Below are 6,913 nucleotides of genomic sequence, written 5' to 3'. Positions count from 1 at the left end.
AAAAAAAAACAACACAGCCCGCTTTTATCTCCTAGAAGGAAAGTGGGACGTTGTTTTACCTGAGGTACTCGGATTTGTTCCCCTGTGAAATGTAGATATTTGTCAACCAGCCAACTCGGTGACACCAGCCTGAGGGTCAGTCGCTCAAGAACAACATAGTTTAGCAACCACCATAGATGAGTAGTGGCTGGAAATTGCGAAAAATTTGGTCATTCGAGGGACTTAATAATACCGCTGTCTATTAGGAATACTGTTCCGCTGACTTCACCAACGGATAATTAAACCACAAGAGTGACGAGCATTTCTCCTAGGTCACCTGATTTCTACCGAAAACTGATTGTCATTGTCACTCTGGTGGTTATCAGAGCCCTGAGAAAAATAAGCTAGGTGGTCGGGCAACACGAATTATGACGCCATAATGAAAGAGATAGCCGCAATATGTAACTCAGGTAACTGGTCGATACGGCTTATCGAACGGAGTCGATACCAAGAGTCGAAGGAGAGGTCCGTTAACGACTGGCTAGCAGTAATGAAATTGGGATGAAAAATTGGTCTGACTTGGCAGCCCACAATCGAGAGCAGGCTGCTGCATCTTGCTTTGGTATGTCAGAGACATCAACGCAGCTCACAATTCCGCCTCACTACTCCGCTTAAATGGCTACCTACTAAATGGAAGGAAGTCATGAATGGAGCGTACTTTGGTGAAGTATTGCGAGCTTTGTTGTGGTAATTTAAAACTCCACCACTTCTAGAATTGTTTGAGTATGGTTTCTGCGATTGCACACCAACTTTTTGAGAGAATTCGGCACAACATTTGTTACTTTATGGTGAAGAAAAGGAACACCCGTTGGTTCGCGCTCGAGGAGCGCATGGTTGTCTCAGTGAACGTGGGTAGATGTCCCCTGCAAGGATTCCTGCATAACATGCTGGCAGTCCAAGTCGATAATCATTCTGCTCGCTACTTCCCTTGAGCGTAATCTTACCCGATAAATCCAGTGGTGACAACTTTGGGAATCACCGTGGGTAAGTTCAAAACACTCACTAACCGAGTACAGGCTAGTTGCTCCACCGATTCATTCTTTGTTCGGATTGTCACCTAAGAGAATTGGATGCGATTGTTGGCTCTGCTGTTACTCTGCTCTCTGTTGTTGCTCTACTGGAGTTCTGTTTGGGCCGCCCCACCTTACATCAAACGAATGAAAAAATCACTGATCACAACGGCTCGCCTATCTCTAGAACAGTGGAGTGCATGAGTCGCCGGAATGAACGGTTCCAAGAAGAATTCAACTGGCCATCTGCAAGTGCTTAGCGGAATTCCTAATCGGCAACGCAGCCCCGAACGTCACGTAGCTGCTAGTCTTGAACTTCCACACGTTCTGTTAAAAGATAAATGTTAACTCCCAGTCGCTGCCTGCCTAACTTATTTGCCCCTATCTGGATTGAAGAGACCCTCCCAACTAACTGAATGAGTCGGTAGTGTTGCCCATATCTAAATTGTCTTTGCATTGATTGTGGCAGCCACAGAGGGATGAACTTGACCTTCGTTGTAACCAGATAACCTATTCTATATCGTCCTAGGAAGCTGAATGAAGACAGGGCCTGGGAAAAGGAAACAGGATTCCAGCCTCAAAGGGCCTGTGCGCCACATCTTCAACCTGCGTCAAGGGTTAGAGCAGGGGCATGTTAATCTGTCACTGTTCCATGATTTCGGGGTTGCCTTCGGTTTTGTCGACCGATTAGTTCTTTTCAACACGCTTGCGCACCAGGGTATGCTGCAGAAGTCTGTGATTATGCGCTGTTCGTATTCACGTGCTTGTAACTGTATGCGGAGCTCTGCAAAGTCTTTCGTACAGGCAGTGGTATCCGACATGAATATCGACTCTCCATGTGTTTAACTTCGTAATTGACGTGGTAATAAGGCGAATGATAGGTCTTTAAAACTCCTATGTTCAGATCTCCAAGCGAGAACCTTATCGACCGGGAATATGTAGACGTTATTCTAATTTTTGAAGAGTAGGAAGCGCTACTTGTAAAACTAACAGAGATCACCCAGTCTTTCGGTATATGCTTCGGCTCACAGAGATAAGTGAGCCGGTATTATCAGTGATTGCTTCGCTCACCGGAAACCTTTTTCGTCCTGTTTCACATATCAGAGGAAACAGTTCGCGCACACTCCCAGAGGCTCTCGCCTCCTTCATCTCTTCAGCTGAGTCTGTTAATGTTTTCCACCCGCGCAATTAATTTTTTCACTTGAATCCCGACTGTTACTGATATTGTTCTTTGGACCAGGAGAAATGCTTGTCCGAGCTTTGAGCAATTTCGAAGTCTTGCTCGAGATCTGCTGCTTAGATCTAGTTGGTTATGTGGTTCTACAAGCGGGTCACCCAGCATCTCCCGTAGCGGCAGGCGGTATCCTCCAGCAAGAGTCAACATCATATCACGTGTTTTCTGAAAAGACCTTCGATAAGTGGTTCGCTTCACACCAGGATTGGAGAGTTTCTCAATGACTAGGCGAGGTATGTGCGGCTTCACTGCCCCTGAAAAGCGTAACGAGAAGCAGGAACGAACAAGCGCGTGGTCCGGAGTCACACAGGTGTTGCTGGGCGAGTGACAGTCAGCAGTCAATCCACACCATCTACACTTAATGGCGATGTGATCTATCTGTGTTACAGGCTGACTTGCATGCGGGAACACATGTGGCCAAGTGACTTAGAAGTTAGTACTGCACGGAATCCATCTGTGGTCAGCACATTAGTGCAGCAAGCGTTCGACGTTGTTCGTACTTCTCGACTCCAGTTCTAGACGACCATCCAATTAGAGTTCAACAGGACAAATTCTACCTAATTGAGCATTCATATCCCCGACAACCACAACAGTATCTGAACTCTTAACCCACCAAAACGAGGTGCTCAAAGTATCGCAGAAACTATTTCTGGGCATACCAGAGCTACGGTCTGTTTGGTGTTAAGCAGGTACGATGAACAGGCAGCGATTATCGGCTTGATTAAGGCACACTTTTGCAGGTGTTACCAAACGAATCACACAGAGGTGGCTATCACCGGACAGCCATTCTACCTGAATTTAACTCGGTGGCTTTAAGCAATGCCAACCTCATCAAAAACAGCCATAGCGGCCTATGAATCACCAGGCGTGCGCAGCCAGGGCGAACCGAAACCGATGGAGAGGTGAGTTTAACGTCTTTCCTTGGGTCTAGAATCCTCGTGTCGGAAAGACGGAACAGGTCAACAGAAAATGAAACCAGCGTACATGCAAGAACACTCTGTTGTTCAGCTGGTTTCAGGGTGTGAGCGTCGAAGACTAGCTTAGAGGCTTAGTGAATGATTTCGAATTGTTTGTGGCCGTTGCGGCCCAGTCAACCGTAGATGTAGCTGGCAGCAGTTGATGGTGAATGGTACCAGTTCTTAAAAATGGGCCTACGGAGATCCAATGGCAACTAATCATTAGGGCGCCGTGAGTCCTACTGAACATTCGTAGTGGGATTGGAGGATCAAGCTGTTTATTCCATCTCTCAGTATCATTACCGCTGCATTGAATCTCTCTTCAGACTGTCCTGCTCGAAACCTAATGGGAAGTCTCCCACTTTACTGACGAGCTTATTTTACGAGCATTGTGAGTCCTTCCGTCCTTTCACAAGCGGCAAGGCATATAGAAATTTTAGATTGAGCAGTAAGTGCAGCATTTCCTCGATCTGGTTTTCTGTTCATGATCGTGTTGGACAACAAGATGCTCCATGAAACACACCTGACCAAACCATGCATATAAGACGAATTAGGAGCAACATGGCTTGATCCAATAACAGCTGTAATTCAGCAGACTATTGTCAAGACGGGTTCGAACCATTGCTGTGGAGGACCCAATAACCTCCGGCTGTAACCAGCAGCCCGTCAAAATGAAAAAACCGGTAGTCCGATTGGTCTGAAAACAATTTTCAGGATTTTGGGCGTCTGTACTGTCTCAGTGAAGAAACAAATGGAGTTATCCCTGGCACTTCAAGAACGCTAGCAACTGGCTTATTTAAATACTGAAGTTGTCCGGTGTCGCACTTTGCAAAATTCTATTTTCCAATGCACGCACGGGATTTTAGTTCCCGAAAAAAAAACGGTGAGTTTCCTAATGAGTATGCTACACGTTGCGTGCTCTCTTTGACTAACCCATGCTTGTTATCGTACAGATTCTGATTCACACGTCATTGGTACTCAGGCAGTGTGCACAGACGCGCAAAGAACTGATCGGCTTTGCTGGTCTACTCACGGTCTGGCCAGAAGCTGATATCAATTACACTCGTGGCTTTTTAGTTTTACGATGATCTACTGATAGACGGTCTGCTCTTACCATGTCGAGTTTTCAATTAAGGGTCCTAAGATTTACCAAAAACCAGCTCGTCTATATTTTGCAACCCTGACGAAATTTTAAAGGCTTCATTAGTGCTAACGGGACGTAATGCCTGCAGAGGTGGTAATGAAACCAGGAAGCGTTGGAAAGTAAATTGAGAATATTAATACAATGCAATGTTGTTTGACACATAAGAAAGCTGACGTCATCTAAAAGAAATAACAGCTTTTACGGTTTTAGTGGGATGACGTAACTTTACCTTTGACTTTTCCATTCAGGGAATACTTCCCGAGAATAAACCAGGTTGAAATCCGTTCAGGTAGGCCAGGAGACAAGTGTTTTCTAAGAGTAGAGTTCTCTCGGTTGAGTTGTAGTCTTCCTTTTAGGGTTTCAGTTCACTAAAACTTGATTCTTGAGGTTGACATGGCCAGTAGAGTGATGCTAAGTTAGCAGCCTGTCGTTGGCAAACTGAAGATACTAGAAAACTCACCAATATGACATATTCGCATAAAGACTATGACCTCATTGGCACAGTCAGCCAGTCAACGCTTCCTGTCGACCTGACAGATTTCACGCAAGAAAGGCGAAATTCTTTTGCTTGGTTAAGCATAATCGAAATCCAATACTAGGGCGAGGGTCACATGCGCAACGTTACGAGGCCTGCTCTACCGTTCTAACCCTAATTCGAAACAAGCGCCCATAGGTTTGAAGATGGGGCGCGACACCCGGTTTCTTGTACGGTAAACAAGAGGGTGGGTAAAACTGGGTGAGTCATTGTGTAATAATTCACGTCGAGCAGCTCGTTGGAAATCGATTACTGTGGAGTCTGAGGCCAAGAATATTTGTAGTGAAATAAAAATCTGACAATCATTGGTGAATAAGTACATTCCGAGGACCATCCTGAAGTTTACTGAAGAAACTGGCGTGACTTCACTTTGAAGGACTTGTATTCATTCATCTGAATCTAGCATACCTAAGGAAGACATGACATCTACACCAAATCAGATTGGTGTATGTATGGCTGTTTTCCAGGAGTATGGGCCAAACTATATTTTTCCAATAAAATTATAGTAAAGTGATGAGGGTACCTGAGTCAACCCTGGTTCACTTGATAGAACTTGTGAAATTCTTTGAAGTTATTAGCAATTACCGGAAGGCCTTCGATCCGGGGTTTCCCAAGCGTGTTGAAAGCTGCCTCGCCCTAAAAAAAGCGGCTGACACTCAGCGCTTATACGCCTAACATTCCGGGGAGGCACGAAGCTCACTTTTTGGCGCATGGTGAAAGCAACACTTAATTTTTGTCTGGTATTTTTCTCTCCCTCCGGAACTGTCAAAAAACCAATGTCGTGTGCTGCCTTACGGAGGGCCATCGCGATAGAGGATGTAGTGTTACTACAGCTAATTTTTTCCGTCACCTAACTCACCTGGATTTTAATGAGGAAATAGTACAACTTCGGTCGATATCGTGCGTCTCACTCAGCTCTGCATTCCGAAAAAGCAGGTATCTTAGCAACATGACTGTACAGAAGAATGAATTTTAGTTCGATATCAGACAAATGGACGGGAGCGTGTGATTTTGCTGTCAATCGTGGACAAGTGTACATGCTGCTTACAGGTAAAATCAAGAGTTTTGTGCTTTTACAACGGTAACGAATGTCAGGTCGCCATTTTGAATAGTATATATTTGCTGGCCAGTGACAAGAATACGGTACGTAGCCAAATACATAGACCCTACAGCTACGAATGCTAGAATATATTCCAGACTGTTATATCTGCTGATTCGTCAATCTGTGGTATCTGCTGCTGACCCGCTCCAGTGCCTAGTGTCGGAGAGAAAAGACCCACAGAAGGGAACACAACAGCTGTATTCCGAACAAGCGAGTGAGTGAGTGAGAGAGCAAAAGTTACAACGGCCCCACGCTATTTAAAGGGGACTGTCTGACATTGATCCAGGCTGTCTGATAGGCGTTAGTGACCGTGCTTCTGTGAAAAGCCTGAACGCTGATCACATTCGGTCGTGCCTCTGTGGCCGCAAGAACACTCATCAGGTTTTGCTGAATTGACTGAATGATTGACTGGCCTGGGTACTTGCCGGCTTTCCAGTTGAGTTTTTGGTGGAGCAGTAGGTTCCGGGCGTTCTGAAGTTGCTTTCAGGAATCTGACCTTCCTGATACAGACAGACAACCGGGACTAAAATTCATTGCAAAAAACTTTCTTCCCATCTGGCTTATCCTATGCGTGGTCCACCTTTCACAGTATTGTTAATAGACATGTACTCAGTTTCTTTCAAGCCCTTGAATGTTAGCCAAATTGTGCGATTGGTGATAGCGCCAGACTTACTTGACTTCACTGTGACAAGTACGTATGATCAGCTGTTCGTCATCCGCACACATGGTTTCGGTGTGTCCCGCGTCAGCTGATCTGTAACAAATAAGCCAAAGCTGTATGTGCCTTTTTCCGATTGGCCGGTGCTTGAGTAGCCAGCAAATGGACTATTATCCATCCATTGTCAGTCGCTGGCTTATTCTCATCCAGAAGTCTGTTCATTTTAAGCAATAAG

The sequence above is a fragment of the Opisthorchis viverrini genome, assembly GCF_000715545.1.
Source record: "Opisthorchis viverrini unplaced genomic scaffold opera_v5_577, whole genome shotgun sequence".
Lineage (NCBI taxonomy): Eukaryota > Metazoa > Platyhelminthes > Trematoda > Opisthorchiida > Opisthorchiidae > Opisthorchis > Opisthorchis viverrini.
This window is presented reverse-complemented; position numbering follows the sequence as displayed.